This window comes from Ovis aries, chromosome 4 (assembly GCF_016772045.2).
Source record: "Ovis aries strain OAR_USU_Benz2616 breed Rambouillet chromosome 4, ARS-UI_Ramb_v3.0, whole genome shotgun sequence".
Lineage (NCBI taxonomy): Eukaryota > Metazoa > Chordata > Mammalia > Artiodactyla > Bovidae > Ovis > Ovis aries.
In genome coordinates, this window is record NC_056057.1 from 98,575,516 (window position 1) to 98,598,412 (window position 22,897).

At 42.0% G+C, this 22,897-nt stretch overlaps 1 pseudogene; it reads left to right on the forward strand.

Annotated features, from left to right (window-relative positions):
* The first annotated feature begins 19,208 nt into the window (after nucleotides 1–19,208).
* Nucleotides 19,209–20,373, forward strand: LOC101107190 (large ribosomal subunit protein uL18-like; annotated as a pseudogene).
* The last annotated feature ends 2,524 nt before the right edge of the window (nucleotides 20,374–22,897 follow it).

Genomic DNA, 22,897 nt, shown 5'->3' on the forward strand with positions numbered 1-22,897 from the left:
TCATTGTCAGTCTCGATTGTGGAATCTCCACTCTTCCCAAGACCCTTGGCATATCACTGATGACAACTGGTTGAATTGCCTGAGTGAGGGTGGCATTGTCAATCCATAAAATAAATTCTGGGTCCTCTCTGCATTCCCCTTTAGAGACCTTTGGTCTAATCATTTGCTGGCAACTAGCACTGACCGCTACTGCTGCTGCTAAGTCGCTTCAGTCGTGTCTGACTCTGTGCGACCCCACAGACTGCAGCCCACCAGGCTCCCTGTCCCTGGGATTCTCCAGGCAAGAACACTGGAGTGGGTTGCCATTTCCTTCTCCAATGCATGAAAGTGAAAAGTGAAAGTAAAGTCGCTCAGTTGTGTCCGACTCTTAGCGACCCCACGGACTGCAGCCTCCCAGGCTCCTCCATCCATGAGGTTTTCCAGGCAAGAGTACTGGAGTGGGGTGCCATTGCCTTCTCCAACTAGCACTGACACATAGTGTTAAATGGCCTTATAGGCCCTCCAGCAAGGACTCCTTAGAGGCACATCTCCTTTTGTAAGAGGCAGGGAATAGTTGTAACTTGGATTTACAAAGCTGGATTGAATGCAAGGATATAAGAACACAGACAGCTAGAAAACACTTAGCTATCTCTGTGGGGCAGAAAAGAAGAGCCCACAAAGAAGAATGCTTTACAAACAAAACAATAACAAAAATTCACAGTAGAGACTTGACACAGGTGACGGATGTAACCATCAGAATTATGCTTTATTGAGAGCAAAAGTCCAAAGGAAGCCAGTAAGATGAAGAGAGGAGTTATAAGTGTGATTTGCAAGCATCTTTAGAGTCCCTAAAGTTTCCTCTTCTGGGAAAATTTAATAGATGAATAAAGCAGTCACCCATCCTCCTGTAGAACATCTATAAATGTGTTATTTCCCCCCAAAAAAATGTCTTCAAAGATAATCATTCAAATGCATATTTTTCTGCATATTATAAAGTAATTTGTCACTTCCTTTGTGTTTTGATAGATGTTTCCTGGTGTTTAGCTCCTTTCATACCTCTGAAGCTTTAAAAAGCTTCTCTCCCAACCATTACCTGCTCCCGATGGAGGGGCTTAACTCAAGAAATTGGAAGGTGCTGGTGATTCATGCTGGAGGCTGCACTTGGCTCACCTTAGTTAAGCTTCTTCATCACTATTTATAACACCTTTAGTTGTTGGGATTAGGGTGAAGGTGAAGAGAATACCATAACAGTGTTTCTTTTGTAGAAATCAAAGCAGGTATTCGATGTGGTATTCCAAGAGGAAAAAATATATAATAAAATACCCCCCATAATCATAGCCCTTCACATTTTCTAAAGTACTTTCACATGCTTTTCTCAATGGAGCCCCCTTGCAGGCGTAGGTTGAGATTATTTTTATTTACAGTTGAAAAACCTGAGGTCAAGTGGCTTTCCCGATTTACACAAAGCTTGTTTCTAAGGTAAATGTACACAGACACAACAGGTCCTGAATCCTGTCATATGTGGCAAAAGAGGAAAGTAAAACAGACGATTTTTTTTCTTCTCTTTCGCTTCACATTTCATTGCTTCCCTACCCCCTCTTGGTCCAGCTTGAGGTAAGTTGATCATCCTCATTTTCTTTCCACTTGTTTTGAGAAGACTCTAGAATAAAAGTTGACCTCAGGGCAGGATAAACAGAGAGAAGAAGACAGTATCATTGAAGGCATAAACCATGAAGTTGATTGCCAGTATGCAGGACAGAAGAGGTTAATTAGAAATCTCTTTGGCCAGAAGGCACAAAAGACAGGAGGCAGTAAGGGAGATCAGGAAAGAAAACTCCAAAGCTGTCAGATCACTAATTTCCTTTTTCGTATCATCTTAAGGTAAAATGAACAGAGACCCCGTTTTACCGTGTGTGTGTGTGTGTGTGTGTGTGTGTGTGTGTGTGTGTGTATTAGTCGTGCCCAACCCTTTGCCACCCGATGAACTGTAGCCCAACATGTTCCTCTGCCCATGGGATCCTCCAGGCAAGAACAGTGGGGTGGGTAGCCATTCCTTTCTCCAGGGGATCTTCCCGACCCAGGGATCGAACCCGGGCCTCCCGTGCTGCAGGCAGATTCTTTACCGTCTTTTTCTGTTTGCAGAGCTACCAGGGAAGCCCAGGTTTTACCATATAAGACTGTGTAAACTGGATGAGTTACACATCTTTGTCTCTGTTTCTCTCCTTAACACACACACAGACATATCTTTCCTTAATTCAGGTTGCCAGATAAAATACAGGCTATAAAATACAGGGTACGCAGCTAAATTTGGATTTCAGATGAAACAATGAATCACATTTTAGTCTAAGTATATTCCAAGCAATGCATGGAATATACTTAAACACTTAAAAAACACGCACTTGGCAGCTCTTGCCTTCTGAGATGACCCACACTTTGTCTATGGAATATGTTTCTCTTTAAAAAAAATCCATTTCTTACCTATCAGGAAAAACAAAAACGTGCTCTTTATCTGCAATGCATATTTAATTGGATGCCCTGTATTTTTATTTGTTAAATCTGGCAACCTTAACTTAATTAAATTTCAGATCCACTTTCTACCCCTGAAGTGGTCTAGTCAGAGCAGAGGACGTTGTCGCTGTCCCCTGCTGGCCTATGTTGGAACAGTTATTTTCTTACATCAGGACAGGCACACTAGCTGCAAATAATGCTTACTTTCTGTCTGTCGTTACCCAAACCTCACACTTCATGTGCTGTTCTTCCTCTGCCGTTGCTGGGGGAAGCTTTTCAAGCAGATAGGTCTTGGAATTTGTTCTCTCCCCAAAGTCCACAGATGCTCAGTTTCTTCCACTACCACCAAGATAGTTTCGTTTGTCAAGCCAGCAAACATCTCCAGCCAAGTCACAAGCTGAATTTCATGTCCACCTCCTTATGGACCACATAGAATATAGTCGCTCAGTCATGTCCGACACTTTGTGACCCCATAGACTGTAGCCTACCATAGAACTGTAGCTTACCATTGACTGTAGCCTACAGGCTTCTCCATCAACGGGATTTTCCAGGCAAGAGTACCAGAGTGGGTTGCCATTTCCTTCTCCAGGGGATCTTCCCAACCCAGGGATGGAACCCGGGTCTCCCGCATTGCAGGCAGGCGCTTTTTTAGAATATCCCTGCTGCTGCTGCTGCTGCTGCTGCTAAATCACTTCAGTCATGTCCGACTCTGTGCAACCCCAGAGACGGCAGCCCACCAGGCTCTGGTGTCCCTGGGATTCTCCAGGCAAGAACACTGAAGTGGGTTGCCATTTCCTTCTCCAATGCATGAAAGTGAAAAGTGAAAGTGAAGTTGAATCGTGCCCTACTGTTAGCGACCCCATGGACTGCAGCCTAGCAGGCTGCCCATCCATAGGATTTTCCTGGCAAGAGTACTGGAGTGGGGTGCCACTGCCTTCTCCGAGAATATCCCTAAGAAGGCTTAATTCTCAGTGTCAGATGATTCTCTTTGGTAGGTCTTATAGATCCTTCTTCTGGGGTATAAGATTACAAAAAATTGTAGAATATCCTCCCCAGGAGTTAATTTAAGAAAAGGTCATCTCAAATGGATTGAAGTCAGGTTTACCAAATGGCAGGGGCAAAAAAAAAAAAAAAATCAATCCTCAGATTACATCAATTGCAGTTTTATTTGCAGTAGCCATTTTCCTTTTCTTTTTTTAGAGGATCTATGAAATTGGATTTGACCATTGCACACAAAGAATGTGGAGGGATACTCCTATCTCTGCACTCAACCATGAATCTGACCCCATCAATAGCACCTACATTCAAAAGAAAGTATGATAGCTTTGTGTGCTCTACAGGGTTGCTATGGTGAGCAGGAAAAAAAAAAAACAAACAACATTTAGAGGTTTTTAAATTGCAATTGAATGTATTAAATTTTAATAAAGTCTAAGTTTAATCTGTAAGGTTTTTACTGAGGTGAAATTCACATAAAATTGGCCATTGTATTTTAGTTTTTAAAATATTTATTGATTTTATTTTTGGCTGTGCTGGGTCTTCATTGCTGTGCACCAGCTTTCTCTAGCCGTGGTGAGTGGGGGCTACTCTCTACCTGTGGTGCCCAGGCTTCGCATTGCGGTGGCTTCTCTTCTTACCGAGCATAGGCTCTCGAGTGCCCAGGCTTTAGTAGTTGTGGCTCCCAGGCTTTAGAGCACAGGTTCAACAGTTAAGAAAGTTAACAGAAATCTGGCACATGGGCTTAGCTGCTCCATTGCATGTGAGACCTACCCGGTACAATGATCGAATCAATGTCTCTTGATTTGCAAGGTGGATTCTTAACCACTGGACCATAAGAGAAGTTCCTAAAATTAACCATTACAAAGTGGAAAAAAGAAAAAAGCAATCCCATCAATTCATAGCCGTAGCTCAGTCATATCTGACTCTTTGGGACCCCATGAACTGCAGCACGCCAGACTTCCCTGTCTATCACCAAATCCTGGGGCTTACTCAAACTCACGTTCATTGAGTCGGTGATGCCATCCAACCATCTCATCCTTTCTTATCCCTTTCTCCTCCCTCCTTCAATCTTTCCCAGCATCAGGATCTTTTCAAATGAGTCAGCTCTTCACATCAAGCGGCCAAAGTATTAGAGTTTCACCTTCAGCATCAGTCCTTGCAATGAGTATTCAGGACTGATTTCCTTTAGGATGGACTGGTTGGATCTCCTTGCAATCCAAGGGACTCTCAAGAGTCTTCTCCAGCGCCACAGTTCAAAAGCATCAATTCTTCAGAGCTCAGCTTTCTTTATAGTCCAATTCTCACAACCACACATTACTACTGGAAAAACCATAGCTTTGACTAGATGGACTTCTGTTGGCAAAGTAATGTCTCTGCTTTTTAATATGCTGTCTAGGTTGGTCATAGCTTTTCTTCCAAGGACAAAGCATCTCTTAATTTCATGGCTGCAGTCACCATCTGCAGTGATTTTGGAGCCCCCAAAAATAAAGTCTCTCACTGTTTCCATTGTTTCCCATCTATTTGCCATGAAGTAATGGGACCAGATGCCATGATCTTAGCTTTCTGAATGTTGAGTTTTAAGCCAACTTTTTCACTCTACTCTTTCACTTCCATCAAAAGTCTCTTTAGTTCTTCACTTTCTGCTAAAAGGCTGGTGTCATCTGCATATCTGAGGTTATTGATATTTCTCCTGGCAATCTTGATTCCAGCTTGTGCTTCATCCAGTCCAGCATTTCTCATGATGTACTCTGCATATAAGTTAAATAAGCAGGGTGACAATATACAGCCTTGACGTATACCTTTCCTGATTTGGAACCAATCTGTTGTTCCATGTCCAGTTCTAACTATTGCTTCTTGACCTGCACACAGATTTCTCAGGAGACAGGTAAGGTGGTCTGGTATTCCCATTTCTTGAAGAATTTTCCACAACTTGTTCTGATCCATACAGTCAACTGTTTTGGCATAGTCAATAAAGCAGAAGTAGATGGTTTTCTGGAGCTCTCTTGCTTTTTTGATGATCCAGCAGATATTGGCAATTTGATCTCTGGTTCCTCTACCTTTTCTAAAACCAGCTTGAATGTCTGGAATTTCATGGTTCATGTATTGTTGAAGCCTGGCTTGGAGAATTTTGAGTATTACTTTACTAGTATGTGCTGCTAAGTCACTTCAGTCATATCTGACTCTGTGTGACCCCATAGACAGCAGCCTGTCAGGCTCCCCCGTCCCTGGGATTCTCCAGGCAAGAACACTGGAGTGGGTTGCCATTTCCTTCTCCAATGCATGAAAGTGAAAAGTGAAAGTGAAGTCGCTCAGTTGTGTCCAACTCTTAGTGACCCCATGGACTGCAGCCTCCCAGGCTCCTCCATCCATGGGATTTTCCAGGAAAGAATACTGCAGTGGGGTGCCATTGCCTTCTTCCTTACTAGCATGTGAGATGAGTGCAATTATACAGTAGTTTGAGCATTCTTTGGCATTGCCTGCCTTTGGGACTGGACGAAAACTGACCTTTTCCAGTCCTGTGGCCACTGCTGATTTTTCCAAATTTGCTGGCATATTGAGTAGAGCACTTTCACAATATCATCTTTTAGGATTTGAAATAGTTCAACTAGAATTCCATCATCTCCACTAGCTTTGTTCATGGTGATGTTTTCTAACATGGGCTTAGCTGTTCCATGGCATGTGAGACCTACCCGGTCCAGGGATCGAATCAGTGTCTTGATTCAGCCCACTTGACTTCAGATTCCAGGATGTCTGGCTCTAGGTGAGTGATCACACCATCGTACACCATCGTGATTGGGTGTACTGGGTCATGAAGATCTTTTTTGTATAGTTCTGTGTATTCCTGCAACCTCTTCTTGATATCTTTGTATAAAAAGTTCCCTTGGTATCTCTAATTTTCTTGAAGAGATCTCTAGTCTTTCCCATTCTATTGTTTTTCTCTATTTCTTTGCATTGATCGCTGATGAAGGCTTTTTCAAATGGGTATATCTTTCATTTTCTCCTTTGCCTTTCATTTCTCTTCTTTTCAAAGCTATTTAGAAGAGCCCCTTAGACAATGATTTTGCCTTTCTGCAAGAAAGGGATGCCTCCTATACGATGTCACAAACCTCCATTCATAGTTCTTCAGACACTCTGTCTATCAGATCTGATCCCTTCAATCTATTTCTCACTTCTACTGTATAATCATAAGGGATTTGATTTAGGTCATATCTAAGTGGTCTAGTGGTTTTCCTTACTTTCTTCAATTTAAGTCTGAATTTGGCAATCATGATCTGAGCCACAGTCAGCTCCTGGTCTTGTTTTTGCTGACTGTATAGAGCTTCTCCATCTGTGGCTGCAAAGAATATAATCAATCTGATTTCATTATTGACCATCTGGTGATGTCCATGTATAGAGTCTTCTCTTGTGTTTTTGGAAGAGGGTGTTTGCTATGACCAGTGCGTTCTCTTGGCAGAACTCTATAGCCTTTGCCCTGCTTCATTCTGTACTCCAAGGCCAAATTTGCCTGTTACCCCAGGTGTTTCTTGACTTCCTACTTTTGCATTCCAGTCCCCTAAAATGAAAAGGACATCTTTTTTGGGTGTTAGTTCTAGAAGGTCTTGTAGGTTTTCATAGAACCATTCAACTTCAGCTTCTTCAGCGTTACTAGTTGGAGGATAGACTTGGATTTATGTGATATTGAATGGTTTGCCTTGGAAACGAACAGAGATCATTCCGTCATTTTCGAGATTGCATCCAAGTCCTGCATTTCGGACTCTTTTGTTGACTATGATGGCGACTCCATTTCTTCTACGGGATTCTTGCCCACAGTAGTAGATATAATGGTCATCTGAGTTAAATTCACCCATTCCAGTCCATTTTAGTTCGCTGATTCCTAGAGTGTTGACGTTGACTCTTGCCATCTCCTGTTTGACCACTTCCAATTTGCCTTGATTCATGGACCTGACATTCCAGGTTCCTATGCAATATTGCTCTTTACAGCATTGGACCTTGCTTCTATCACCAGTTACATTCACAACTGGGTATTGTTTTTGCTTTGGCTCCATCTCTTCATTCTTTCTAGAGTTAGTTCTCCAGTGATTTCCAGTAACATATTGGGCACCATGGACCTGGGGAGTTCATCTTTCAGTGTCTTATCTTTTTGCCTTTTCATGCTGTTCATGGGGTTCTCAAGGCAAGAATACTGAAGTGGTTTGCCAGAGTAAAACCTCTTACTTGTTAAGCAGTTTATCCCTATTTCCTCCTCCTCTCAGTCTCTGGAAACCGACCAATTTTCTCTGTCTCTACGAATGTATTTATTCTGGACATTTCATATACATGTAACCATATAATCTGTGACTTTTTCTGTCTGACTTCTTTTACTCACAAGGGCTTCCCTTGTGATTCAGCTGGTAAAGAATTTGCCTGCAATGCAGGAGACCTGGGTTGGGAAGATCCCTGGAGAAGGAAAACGCTACCCACTCCAGTATTCTGGCCTGGAGAATGCCATGGACTGTATAGTCCACGGGGTTGCAAAGGATCGGACATGACCGAGTGACTTTCACTCACTTTTTTACTCAGCATATATTTTGGAGATTCTTCCACATTGTAGCATATATCAGTAGTTCAATCTTTTTTTTTTAAATGGTTGAATATTTTCATTAAGTTTTTTAGTTCAACTTATAAATTGTATTCTATTTCACAGAATTAGCTAATTTTGAACAATAACTTTTAAACTGACTGATTAATATTTAGTCCATTTACCTAGTTAATTAACATTCCTTGAAAATTTCAAATAGCACATATACTTAACATATTCAATAATTTTCTTTAATGCCTTAATGAGTTTTTTAATTGAAGTATAACTCACAGAGAGAAAAGCACACAACACATAAGTATGGAACTGCATGAATTTTTCTCAAATCAACACCCCTATGCAGCTACTACCCGGATCAAGAAGCAGAACATGACAAGCATTGCAAAAGCTCTCTCCCGCCCCTGTGCATTTTCCTGTGAAAGAATTCTCTTTAAGTCCTGAATCTTTCTGATTTGTGGCAGAAGATGTGCTTAACTGCCAAATGTTCTACCAATTATCGGCGAGTCACTTGTGTACTTTAATAACCGAGGCTGCATGGTGCGAAGGACAAGATGCAGAAAGAAGCTCCATGTCAGTCTTGGGGCTCTTAGTATCCCCGGCGTCAGATTGTTCTCTCTGAGCTGAGTACACAGTACATGTTGCCCTTTTTGTGAAAGGATTAGAAGTGCAAGAGAAGGACATTGTCTGTCAACCATAGCTCAGGTCAAGATGAAGCTCAACCACTAGTCACTGTATATAAATGTCCCGCTGTTGTGTGGACAGTGAATCCTTCTGTTATGAACACCCTGTATGTAGTACCAGGGCTAGACAAAGGGTCTCAGGGGGCTTTAATGGCATTTGCTGTCAATAGGTTCAGATAAATATCAAAGAGGCTCTGAGAAGAATTTGTTGTTGTTTTTTAGTTGCTCAGTTGTATCTGAGTCTTTTGCAACCCCATGGACTCTAGCCCACCAAACTCCTCTGTCCATGGGATTTCCCAGGCAAGAATGCTGGAGTGGGTTGCCATTTCCCTTCTCCAGGATCTTCCCAACCCAGGGATGGAACCCACATCTCCTGTGTCTCCTGCGTTGGCAGGGTTTTTGTTTGTTTGTTTGTTTTACCACTGAGCCACCAGGGAAACCCCTTGAGAAGAATTACTTCTTGCTGAAATTGACTTCAGTAGCAGCAGCTAGATGAACAGAAGACCCAGAGCTAAAATAAATGGGGAAAGCAATGTGTCATCCAGTAGAGGGTTTTGAAAGCTAGGGGAGGAAATCAGAGGGTTTTGAAGGGAGTGCTGGTCAGATGCTGGTCATCCTCCTCCCCTTGGTCATGATTTGTATTTTTATTTTCAGAGGGGGTTTCTGGAGTGAAGTGTTGGATGGACGAGTGATTTGTCACCCACGTGGCTTGTTGGGGGTGGGGGATGAACCTGTTCAGCGAGGCCCTTTATCAACCCTCCAACCTAACCATGGTGTTGGTTGCCTATCCAGGCTACAGAGGAGTTCAGGACATGCTACCCTCAAATATGCTGCTTTGACACCTCAATTATTTGGATCTGAAGTTACATAAAAATAGTAGGTGCAGGAAGGGCTCCCTGATTTTTCCCATTCCACTAAAAAATGGGCCATGAAATTCCCCATGAGAAAGATGTCTTCCTTGTATTAGGAAGCAGAGGCACATCCTTGTCACCAGAGACTGGGAATTGCTTTTCTACCTGAAGAATGGTGCCCCCTTGATATGTTTGACTGCAGAATGCTAGGAGGGTTTGTTGGAGTACAAGTGGTTTAAGAACCAAGACAAAATAACAAACAAAGCGTGATGGTCTGAGTACTCAGCACATGTTGGATTTCCTGCACAGAACAAAGCCCTCTGGGAATGAGCACTTAGAAGGAAAGATGGTTTATTATCATAATGGAGTATTCAATTACTTGCTCTGATGAGAGGTGGAGGAGTTTCCAAGTTCACTGTAGTAATTTAGAGTTTTGAGAGGGAAATAATTAAAAATGTAGGCCACCTATGGGTGTGCGTAATGTGGATGATATAACGTGGTTATAATGGGAATATGATACATTTTATTTATACAGTCTCTGGCTTCAAAGAGTGTATTAGGTATTTTGCGGTAGACCCAGAAGCTCAAAACAAACAAGATTAAAATCAGCAATAAAGCAGATCAGGAGGCTCTCGTGAAATTCAGCAATAAATTTGACACAAAGCCAATGAGGTAGGCCGAAGGCCTTTTAGAATTTGCTGCAGGTGGATGCTTATGTTTTCTTATTTTAGTGATATGTGAGGATATAGAAGGTGGGGTTGATGGCTATGAGGAAAAGGTCAGCCAGGGCACACTTCCCATTGTAGGAAAAATGATCGTGATTTTGTGGGGAGAACAGAATTTTCATAGCCTAGTCTCTTGCACAGCAAGGAGATCAAAATATCAAGGGATCAAGAAGCACCCCCTCCCCACCCTGGGCCAGACCCCCTGTGCTCTCTGTCTCATCCCTGTCACAGCCGTCACTACAGGACTTGCAGGCTCACTCCCGACCCACAGACAACCCCCAAGGCCAAGGCTGACTTGTCCGTTTTATTGGGTTGGCACCTATGTCATGTCACTCCTACTGTTTTAAATATTACCCACGGAATGAAAATCTCGAATCGACATATTCCAGGTTACTCTGTGTCTGTTTCCATTTTCTCCATCTGTTAAATGAGATCATTGTTAAAACAATTATTTTAGAACTTCTGATATTTTATCAAGCCACTTGGTAGGTTTAGGATTAAACAATTTTTTACTATCTAAGGTGTTACATCATCCTCTTAATTCACAGTTCACTACATTTTGCCTCTCATTACACTCATGCTTATCTATGGTATATAACAGTTCTATTTATGTCTTCTCAAAGAAGAGTACATTTTCTACCTGATCACTGCAGCCAAAGAATCCAGCAGTCAGTGCTCAGGTGAAAACCATATTTATTAATCTACACATGTTGGCACTGAACAGGAAACAGGTGGCAATGATGTTTCTTTTTTTTTTTTTCAGAATTGTGTGCATATCTGAGCATTTATTTACTTATATTTTTGAAATTAAGTGTGGAAATTTCACAAACCTGTAAAGTTAAACAAATGCCACCTATTTTGCCTTGACTTCATGCATCAAAGTGTTTCAAAAAGTGCAATTATTTACAGCATCAAAGGAGTTGAAATTTTGAGCAATGATTTTTAAAAAATTAAGTTTTAGAATAAGAACTGTGTGTAGGAAACACTGGGAAAAAAAATGTATCAGAACTGCCAATGAAATAATGAGGAGAAATTTTTGGAGCCTAAAATGGAGCATGGATAAAAAGTGCTAAATAAAGAAGATGATTAGAAACAAAATGCCCTAGAGTTTCTCAAACAGAAGCTAATAGTCAACAGGCTGTTATCAGCAAAGCACAACAGCGTGAGGAGTGTGCAAGCAGGACCTTAGTGACCGAAAGAGAATGTAAGCAAAAGCCAGAATATCGAAACTATTTGTTAAACAGTGTATGTCATGTCAGGTAAAGTTCATTGTAATAATTTATTTAAACTACTATTTTTTGAACATTTAATACATTTATATGATTCAAGTTTTCAAAAATATATTCCTATCTTTAGACACCCAGTTTCGTCATCAAGAGGCAACCAGGATTCTCATATTATCAGCTGCCTGCGTTCTTGTTTCTTTTGTTCTTGTCACTAGGTCGCGTCTGACTCTTTTGTGATCCCATGGGCTGTAGCCCACCAGGCTCCTCTGTCCATGGGATTCTCCAGGCAAGAATACTGGGGCAGATTGCCGCGCCCTCCTGCAGGGGATCTTCCTGACCCAGGGATTGAACCTGGGTCTCCCACAGTGCAGGAAGATTGTTTACCATCTGGGCCACCTGGGAAGCCCTACAATCCATACCTAAGGATAACCTATTCAGAATACAGATAAATTCAGTGCATCTACGCACATTCAGAAAACACTGTATTTGCCAGTGCATTGTTTTCAGTTTCAGAATAGCACATAAAGTAAAATGCAAGTAGGCTACACAACCAAGTCACTGTCTCTGTAACCTCACCTAATCCAGCAGGAGAACATGACCAGTTCCCCTTCCGAACAGGTGCCTCTTACCTAGAAGCTAATTGCTGTTTTGAATTAGTATAGTTTATTGAGTCTGTTTTTGAACTTTAATTAGATGACAAGCAGGGTGCATGCTTTTGTGTCTGTCGACTTTTTCCACATCATGTTTTGGAGATCCATTCATATTGTTGGGTATAGCTGAAGCTGGCTTCTTTTTCATGGCTTGAGAGTATTCTCTTGTATGGCTGTGGCGCTGTTCATGCACGCCACTCTTGGTGTTTCTCTGTAATGTTCACTTTGGGGATATTATGAAAAATGCTGCTGTGAATATCTTTTACATGTGGTGGTGCATATGTTCTCATATATCTCTTGAAAATATATATAACATAAATACAAGTAAATTTTAATGTTACCCTGCTTTCTATACACACAATGACTCTTTTGCAAGGTTATTATTCAGTTCAGTCGCCCAGTCATGTCCAACTCTTTGGGACCCCATGAACTGCAGCACGCCAGGCTTTCCTGTTCTTCACTAACTCCTGGAGCTTGCTCAAACTGATGTCCATCGAGTCAGTGATGCCATCCAACTATCTCATCCTCTGTTGTCCCCTTTTCCTCTCGCCTTCAATCTTGCCCAGCATCAGACTCTTCCAATGAGTCAGTTCTTCACATCAGGTAACCAAAGTATTGGAGTTTCAGGTTCAGCATCAGTCCTTCCAATGAATATTCAGGACTGATTTCCTTTAGGATAGACTGATTGGATCTCCTTGCAGTCCAAGGGACTCTCAAGAGTCTTCTCCAACACCACAGTTCAAAAGCATCAATTCTTCAGCGCTCAGCTTTCTTTATAGTCCAGCTCTCACATCCATACATGACTACTGGAAAAACCATAGATTTGACTATATGGACCTTTGTTGGAAAAGTAATGTCTCTGCTTTTTATATGCTGTCTAGGTTGGTCATAACTTTTCTTCTAAGGAGCAAGCATCTTTTAATTTCATGGCTGCAGTCATCATCTGCAGTGATTTTGGAGCCCAAGAAAATAAAGGTTGTCACTTATTTCCACTGTTTCCCCATTTATTTGCCATGAAGTGATGGGACCAGATGCCATGATATTAGTTTTCTGAATGTTGAGTTTTAAGTCAGCTTTTTCACTCTCCTCTTTCACTTTCATCAAGAGGCTCTTTAGTTCCTCTTCACTTTGTGCCATAAGGGTGGTGTCATCTGCGTATCTGAGGTTATTGATATTTCTCCCAGCAATCTTGATTCCAGCTTGTGCTTCATCCAGCTCTGCATTTCACATGATGTACTCTTCATATAAGTTAAATAAGCAGGGTGACAATATACAGCCTTGATGTACTCCTTTCCTGATTTGGAACCATGTCTGGTTCCAACTGTTGCTTCTTGATCTGCACACAGATTTCTCAGGAGGCAGGTAAGGTGGTCTGGTATTCCCATCTCTTTCAGAATTTTCCACAATTTGTTCTGATCTACACACTCAAAGGCTTTGGTGTAAATCCATAAAGCAGTAGTAGATGGTTTTCTGGAGCTCTCTTGCTTTTTCGATGATCCAGCAGATGTTGGCAATATGATCTCTGGTTCCTCTACCTTTTCTAAATCCAGCTTGAACATCTGGAAGTTCACGGTTCATGTACTGTTGAAGTCTGGCCTGGAGAATTTGAGCATTACTTTGCTACTGTGTGAGATGAGTGCAATTGTGCATTCTTTGGCATTGCCTTTCTTTGGGATTGGAATGAAAACTGACCTTTTCCAGTCCTGTGGCCACTGCTGAGTTTTCCAAATTTGCTGGCATATTGAGTGTAGCACTTTCACAGAATTATCTTTTAGGATTTGAAATAGCTCAACTGGAATTCCATCATCTCTACTAGCTTTGTTCATGGTGATGATTCCTAAGGCCCATTTGACTTCACATTCTAGGATGTCTGGCTCTAGCTGAGTAATCATACCATCGTGGTTATCTGAGTCACGAAGATCTTTTTTTGTACAGTTCTTCTGTGTATTCTTGCCACCTCTTCTTAATATCTTCTGCTTCTGTTAGGTCCATACCATTTCTGTCCTTTATTGTGCCCATCTTTGCAAGAAGTGTTCCCTTGGTATTTCTAATTTTCTTTGCAGCCAAAGATGGAGAAGGTCTATACAGTCAGCAAAAAGAAGACCAGGAGCTGACTGTGGCTCAGATCATGAACTCCGTATTGCCAAATTCAGACTTAAATTGAAGAAAGCAGGGAAAACCACTAGACCATTCAGGTATGACCTAAATCAAGTCCCTTACTATTATACAGTGGAAATGACAAATAGATTCAAGGGACTAGATCTGATAGAGTGCCTGAAGAACTATGAATGGAGGTTCGTGACATTGTACAGGAGGCAGTGATCAAGACCATCCCCGAGAAAAAGAAATGCAAAAAATGAAAAATGGTTGTCTGAGGAGGCCTTACAAATAGCTTTGAAAAGAAGAGAAGCTAAAGGCAAAGGAGAAAGGGAAAGATATACCCATTTGAATGCAGAGTTCCAAAGAAGAGCAAGGAGAGATAAGAAAGCCTTCCTCAGTGATCAATGCAAAGAAATAGAGGAAAGCAATAGAATGGGAAGGACTAGAGATCTCTTCAGGGTTATTATTATCATTTATTTATTTTTGATGATGCTGAGTCTTAGTTGCAGGGCGTGGCTTTCTCTAGCTGTAGGCAGCAGGGGCTGCTCTCTAGCTGTGGTTCACAGGCTGCTCATTGTGGAAGCTCCTCTTGTTATAGACATAGGCTCTAGAGCACAGAGGCTCAGTAGTTTTGGCACATGGTCTTAGTTGCCCCATGGCATGTGGGATCTTAGTTCCTAGACTCGGGATGTACCTGTGTCCCCTGCATTTGATGGACCCCCCTTTTTTAGAATAAAAAATATATTTTAGTATTGACTTACACATTTTTAAATTTAGTGAAATTCTGAGAAAATTACATTAGAAATGTTTTGTCACTTAGTACTGTTTTCAATTTCTATACCACATGGCCGCGCACAGCCATCTTCATTGTACGTAGGGACTTTAAAGGTCTTCATCTGGCCCAGTAAGTAGATTCTTAACCACCATTCTACCAGGGAATTCCCTTGCAAGGGTTTTATTAAACAGGACTAATAAAGGCCTGTTAATTTGGGAGAGGTCATCAAATTATGGGGGCTTCCTTGGTGGCTCAGCGGTAAAGCATCTCCCTGCAATGCAGGAGATGTGGGTTTGATCCCTGGATCAGGAAGATGCCCTGGAGAAGGAAACGGCAACCCACTCCAGTTCTTGCCTGGGAAATCCCATGAACACAGGAGCCTGGTGGGCTACAGAGCATGGGGTCACAAAAGAGTCGGACATGACTTAGTGACTAAACAACAACAGCAATCAAGTAATAGTGAACCAATTCAACCTGATCATCTCTATGCAACAGGTGTTCAACCCATACAAAATTATTGATCCCATCTGTGAATCAGGTTTCCATGTGATGCTTTCCAATCTCTGGATATCAAAGGGCATTTTCATAGTAAAATGATCCCTGAGGATGGTTGAAAATCCTCTCAGAAAAGCTGAAGCTGATCACGCTATTGTAGCTAGAACCCATTGCAATGAAAAATGTCATTTCAGGGTGTTTGAATTTCTTGAGACATTAATACAGGTATTCCTCGTTTTTTGAAAGTTCACTTTACACCACTTTCCTTTTATGAAAGACTTACACTGGGACCTATGTTCAGTATCTGAGAAATTAAAAGCAAAAAAGCATTCAGAGTTCATTCTGCAGCAAGCCATTATAGAGGCAGCACAGACCCAGAGCAGGCAGAGTGGCCCTGGCAAGCTCCTTCCCCAGAAATTATACTCCGCACCTTAGCATCAGGCTGCTTTAGCTCTGAACTGTGTCTGTATGCATTTGTGCTTTATTTTGATTTATTCTGTGCATCCCTTAACAAGATCTTCCCAGAGGTAACTGCTTCTTCTCTTGAGGCCAGTTTAACTTACAAGCGGTTTCATAGGAACCCTCTAACTGGACAGTGGGGGAAACCTGTACTTGAAATCTCAGAATGGACAGCATCAGTATTAATACATAACTGACTGGCACAAGTTTGCTTTGTTTTTTACATCACTGCTGAGCCATTTATGGGCAAAAAAGAGGATCAGATAAGTAATTAAATGGTAATTCAAATACTTTTATATTTTGTGTAATTGCCCCATTCCACAATAAGCATCTCTAAGCATTTTTACAGAACAAGCACATGGATTTTTGTATTATCTACAGTTTTACCTATACATGTGAAAAATTTAAACAGCGCATTAGAGAATTTTACTCCAGACAATATGAAAAATTTCAGATATGAAATGGTGGTGCTGATTCTGTTTTAATGTTCCTTCTGATTATACATATTAAGATGATATTACAATCTATAAATCTATCAAAATGTTTCTATTTTTGTTATTGCTCCCCAAAGGTAACTTAAGTTTGAATGAATTCAACTAAATGGTGAAGTCTTTTTAAAACTGCTAAAGAAAATACTGTGTTTGAATCACTTGTTATTAGTTTGATGACTGCAGTGACTTTTACCAGCCTCTCTGGTGTAATTTCCCTTAAAATCAAGTATTTTGGGAAGATTTAGCCTCAGCCTCATCATATAATACAGCAGAGAGGAGGCTTCAGTTCAACAAATATGGAGTCCCTGCTCTGCGGTAGCCACTGAGTGTATGAAAATGAATTCAAACAAGTGAACAAGACTAAAGGGAACAAACACATCCTCTAAAACCATTATGTTCTCTTGTCATAACTAACCAAGAAGTAAGGCAGCTGTGGTGTGTACATGTGTTGAGCCGAGGTGCTCAGGTGAGCTACTGACCTTGTAATGGACAGGACCCTAGGCGGCCTTCTCAGAATAGACCCCCCCACTCATGTCCTCCACCTGCCTTTTGTCTGCAGAAAAATTTTAGTCAAAGGATAAACTTAATCAGAGAAATAAGAAAATGCAGAGAGAAAGGAAAATAGTCAGGCAAGACCAAATAATAATACTTAGCCATAAAAAAAAAATAATACTCAGCCATTAAGCAGAGCCAAGGACCTTTAGTTCCTCCTCAAGGACTGTGGATAATATTCTGAGCCATGTCCTCTGAGCTGCCTTGCAGACACTCACCAAGTGGAAGAAGTTACCTGTATCTGCCCACAAGTACGCGGACCCCAGATTGGTTGGAACCAGAAGGTTGATGTTGATTCCCAATTACCTCAGCACCAACTGTCAGAAGAATGTCTACAAATTGATCATGCCCTATGCCTTAAGGGCGTACCCCACAGTCTGAAGGGAGTACCCCACAGCCTGAAGGGCATACCCCACAGCCTGAAGGGCATACCCCACAGTCTGAAGGGTGTACCCCACAGTCTTAAGGGCATACCCCACAGTCTGAAGGGCGTACCCCACAGTCTGAAGGGCGTACCCCACAGTCTGAAGGGCGTACCCCACAGTCTGAAGGGAGTACCCCACAGCCTTAAGGGCGTACCCCACAGCCTGAAGGGCATACCCCACAGTCTGAAGGGTGTACCCCACAGCCTGAAGGGCATACCCCACAGTCTGAAGGGTGTACCCCACAGTCTTAAGGGCATACCCCACAGTCTGAAGGGCATACCCCACAGCCTTAAGGGTGTACCCCACAGTCTGAAGGGCGTACCCCACAGTCTGAAGGGTGTACCCCACAGTCTGAAGGGCATCAGTCTACTATGGCCCCCTTTGCCTGACAAAGCCATAAAGCTGTTTCTTTTTGCTTCACCCAGAGCTCTGTCTCTAAGCTTTAAACCATTACCTGTGTACTGAGGCCAGATTCCAACAATAACCTTTGGCCTTAAAATGTAAGCAGAATTTGCTACCCCCTGAGTAGATGGGGAAACAGTGGAAACAGTGTCAGACTTTATTTTGGGGGGCTCCAAAATCACTGCAGATGGTGATTGCAGCCATGAAATTAAAAGACGCTTACTCCTTGGAAGGAAAGTTATGACCAACCTAGACAGTATATTAAAAAGCAGAGACATTACTTTGTCAGCAAAGGTCCATCTAGTCAAGGCTATGGTTTTTCCAGTGGTCATGTATGGATGTGAGAGTTAGACTGTGAAGAAGGCTGAGTGCCGAAGAATTGATGCTTTTGAACTGTGGTGTTGGAGAAGACTCTTGAGAGTCCCTTGGACTGCAAGGAGATCCAACCAGTCCATTCTAAAGGAGATCAGTCCTGGGTGTTCTTTGGAAGGACTGATGCTAAAGCTGAAACTCCAATACTTTGGCCACCTCATGCGAAGACTTGACTCATTGGAAAAGACCCTGATGCTGGGAGGGATTGGGGGCAGGAGGAGAAGGGGACGACAGAGGATGAGATGGCTGGACGGCATCACCAACTCGATGGACATGAGTTTGGGTGAACTCCGGGAGTTGGTGATGGACAGGGAGGCCTGGCGTGCTGCGGTTCATGGGGTCGCAAAGTGTCGGACATGACTGAGCAACTGAACTGAACTGACCCCCACCCCACCCCCAGAGCTGTGCTAATTCTGCAGCTCTGTGGCAAGCCACGGACTTGGTGCTCTGACTTGCAGAATCGGGTTTATCAAGTTGTCAAGCATAAGGCCTACTTTAAGACTGTGCTTGGGCTTTCCTCATAGCTCAGTCAGTAAAGAATCTGCCTGCGGTGCAGGAGACCTGGGTTCAGTTCCTGGGTCAGGAAGATCCCCTGGAGATGGAAATACCAACCCACTTCAGTATTCTTGCCTGGAAAACCCCACGGACAGAGGAGCCTGGCAGGCTACAGTCTATGGGGTCGCAAGAGTCGGACACAACTGAGTGACTAAACCACCACCACCACCACCAAGAGTGTGCTGAGTCACTCAGTTGGGTCCAACTCCTTGCAACCACAAGGACTGTAGCCTGCCAGGCTTCTCTGTCCGTGGGATTTTCCAGGTAAGAATACTGGAGTGGGCTGCCATTTCCTTCTCCAGGGTATCTTCCCAACCCAGGGATCGAACCCACATCTCCTGCATTGGCAGGCAGATTCTTTACCACTAACCCACCTAGGAAGCCCTACTTCAAGAGATACCAAGTTAAATTCAGAAGATGGAGAGAGGGCAAAAGTGACTGCTCTGCTCAGAAACAATTGGTAATCCAAGTTAAAAATAAGTATCATATACCCAAATATAGAATGATAGTTCGTGTAACCAACAGGGATATCATTTGTCAGATTGCTTACGCCCATTTAGAAGGAGATATGACAGCTTGTGCAGTTTATGCTCACGAACTCCCAAAGTGTGGTATGAAGGCTGACCTGACAAATGATGCCACAGCATATTGCAGTGGCTTGCTGCTGGCCAGCAGGCTTCTTAATAGGTTTGGTGTGGACGAAATTTATGAAGGCCATGTCGAGATGGCTAGAGATGAATACAATGTGGAAAACACTGATGGTCAGTCTGGTGTCTTCACCTGTTATTTGGATGCAGAGCTTGCCAGGATCACCGTTGTTCAGTTGCTGAGTCATGTCTGACTCTTTGCAACCCTGTGGACTGCAGCACGCCAGGCTTCCCTGACCTCCACTATCTCCCAGAGATTGCTCAAAGTCATGTCCGTTGAGTTGGTGATACTATCTAACCAGCTGATTCTCTGCTACCCCCTTCTCCTTCTGCTCTCAGTCTTTCCCCGCATCAGTGTCTTTTCCAAAGAGTTGACTCTTCACATCAGGTGGCCAAACTATTGGAGCTTCAGCTTCAGCATTGGTCCTTCCAATGAATATTCAGGGTTGATCTCCTTTAGGATTGCCAGGACTGCTACTGGAAAAAAAGTTTTGGGGGCCTGAAAAGAAGCTGTCGATGGAGGCTTGTCTATCCCTCATAGTACCATGTGGTTCCCTGGTTATGATTCAGAAAGCAAAGAATTCAATGCTGAGGGACACCAAAAACACATCATGGAGGAGAATACCGTAAATTATGTGTGTTTCCTGGATGAAGAAGATGAGGATGCTTACAAGAAACAGTTCTCTTAATATGTAGAGAACAATGTAACTGCAGACATGATGGAGGAAAAGCATAAGAAAGCTCACCCTGCAATATGAGAGAATCCAGTGCATGAGAAGAAGCCTAAGAAAAAATGTTAAAAAGAAGAGGTAAAGCATTTCCAAAATGTCACTTGTCCAGAAGAAAGACTGGGTAGTTCAGAAGAAGGGAAGCTTCCTTAGAGCTCAGGAACAGCCTGCTGAGAGTTGATAAACCAAACCACAATTTTCTATCAAGATTTTTCAGATAAAGTCAATATTAAAGTTATTGCACAAATCTAAAAAAAATTAGCAGAATTTTAACCAGGTGAATGGAAAAACATTTTTTCTTAAAAATAACCATAGGCTGAGCTTCCTTACAAGCACGTCTTACTGTCTTTCAAAGTGTGAAAGTGTTAGTTGCTCAGTTGTGTCTGACTCTCTGTGACCCCACGGACTGTAGTCTATCAGGCTCCTCTGTCCATGGGATTCTCCAGGCAAGAATACTGGAGTGGGTAGCCATTCCCTTCTCCAGGGGACCTAGGGATCAAACCCAGTCTTCTGCATTGCAGGCAGATTCTTTACCACTTGAGTCACTGAGTATCTCAACAAACCCGAAGCTAGGTAACCACATTTTCACAGATGTGGTATCTAGGCTCCAAGACATTTTAGGCTGAGTACAAATAGGTAGGAAAAAGAGAAATTTAAGAATACCTGGTAGGAGTTGCCTAGTGGTCCTGGCATATTTGGGTCATAGCTAGAGAGTTAGGTACAACGGGGAGTAATTGACAAGGAAGATGGAAAGACACTTTAGAACTGGATCTCTAGTAAACAATATGAAGAATCATGTTTTGGACAATGGGAGACCTTAGAGGTTTTTCGTGTGGGAATAGAAGGATCAGATTCCTGCCTTTTTTGTTTGTTTAGAGGAGAGATTTATTTGAAGAAATACTATAACATATGAAAATGACACAAAGCCTTCATTTCTACTCATAGAGTGATAGATTTGATATGGTACATAATATAATTATTTGATATAGTGCATAATAAAATTTTTTAATCCATAGTGCAAAGTTTGATGACTAAGTCATTTGTTGATAAACAAAACCTCTTAGAACTGTTTAATATCAGCCAGGGTCACAAATGCTGTGCACAATGAATCTGAACTGACAGATTTTGACTAGTGTGGTAAGTAGATTGGAATAGAGGTGGTGTAAGAAGGGGGAGCAAGTGGGAAGCTATCGAAACAGTTGACAGGAGAGATGATAAAGACCCAATCAAGAGAGTGGGAGTGGGAATGCTGAGAAGGGGACACATTTAAGAAACACTGTGCAGGCGAAATTGATAGAACTAGGCAGCCAGATGAAAGAAGACTTACAGAATTCTACGTGATGTGTCTCCCCCCTCTCTCTCTAGGCTAGATAGAGACATCTTTTCGGGTAACATTCATAATAGTAGATTAACCACTTTAATGTGTACAGTTTGGTGCCATTCAATAGATTCACAGGGCATGTGGCCCTCTTTAGGTCCAGAACATTTAAACGTTTTATATTTAAATTTTGGAGGAACCACCAAACTGTTGCACCAGGCAGCCGCACCATTTTATATTCTCACAGGTTCCATTCTCACTAGGGTTCCATTCCTCCACACACCTGCCAAGACTTCCGATTTTCCTGTTTTAAAAAATCTTAAATTATAGCCACCCTAGTGGTTGTGAAGTGGTATCTCATGGTGTCTTTGTTTGCATTTCCTTAACGACTAATTTTGTTGAGCATCTTTTCCTGTGAGAGTTGGCCATTTGTATATCTCCTTTGGAAAAACGTCTATTCAGATAATTTACTCATTGAAAACATTGGATTATTTGCCTTTTTGTTGCTGAGCAATAAAAGCTTTTTATGTTTTCTGGATACTAAACTCCTGTCAGGTATATAGGATTTGCAAATATTTTTTTTCCCATTCTGTAGCAGGTCATCTTTTCAGCCAAGAGTTTTTTTGAGCCATTTATTGAAACAGGAAACACAGAAGAAGCCAACAAGGATAGAAAGAAGGTAGGAAAAATAAGTTCAGTTGATGGTGTTGATTGGAAATATTCAGGGGACACCCAGCCAAAGGTATCTGGCTCACGTGGTGCCTGTAACACCCTATGTATTTGGTGCTTCTTGACTGATGGAATCTAGAGAGAAGCTGGTGGGCAGCTGCTGCCTTAGCTATAAGCCTTCAGGCTGTATCCCACAGAAACAAAGGTCACTCCTTTTTCAACAAGGCTGTCCTTTATAATTGAAAATACTAGGACTTCCCTGGTGGTTCAGTGGGTAAGACTCCAAGCTTCCACTACAGGGGGCACAACTTCTACCCTGCTTGGAGAACTAAGATCCTGTATGCCCCCATGGAGTGACCAAAATCATTAATTAAATAAAATGTCAAAAATCAAATTAAATTTTAAAAAAATCATTTTTGGTCAATTTCCTAAAACAGTCAGAAACTTAAATGCAACTTGAATTAAGCCACAATTCCGAATCAGACAACACAGGCTTAAACCAGGTATGGAGAATACGAAAAACAAAAGCAACCAGGGAGAGACATGGCCTACTGTGATCTACTTATACTCTTTTCCTTCAAACAGAATACAACATGTGTATATCTTAATCTAAGCTTATATTTATGTCAGATTTATTTAAACCAAAGTAATTGAAAAAGCTGATATAAAATTCCAATCCTGTATAAATAAAATAGTTCCTTCTTTCATGCTGAAAGCA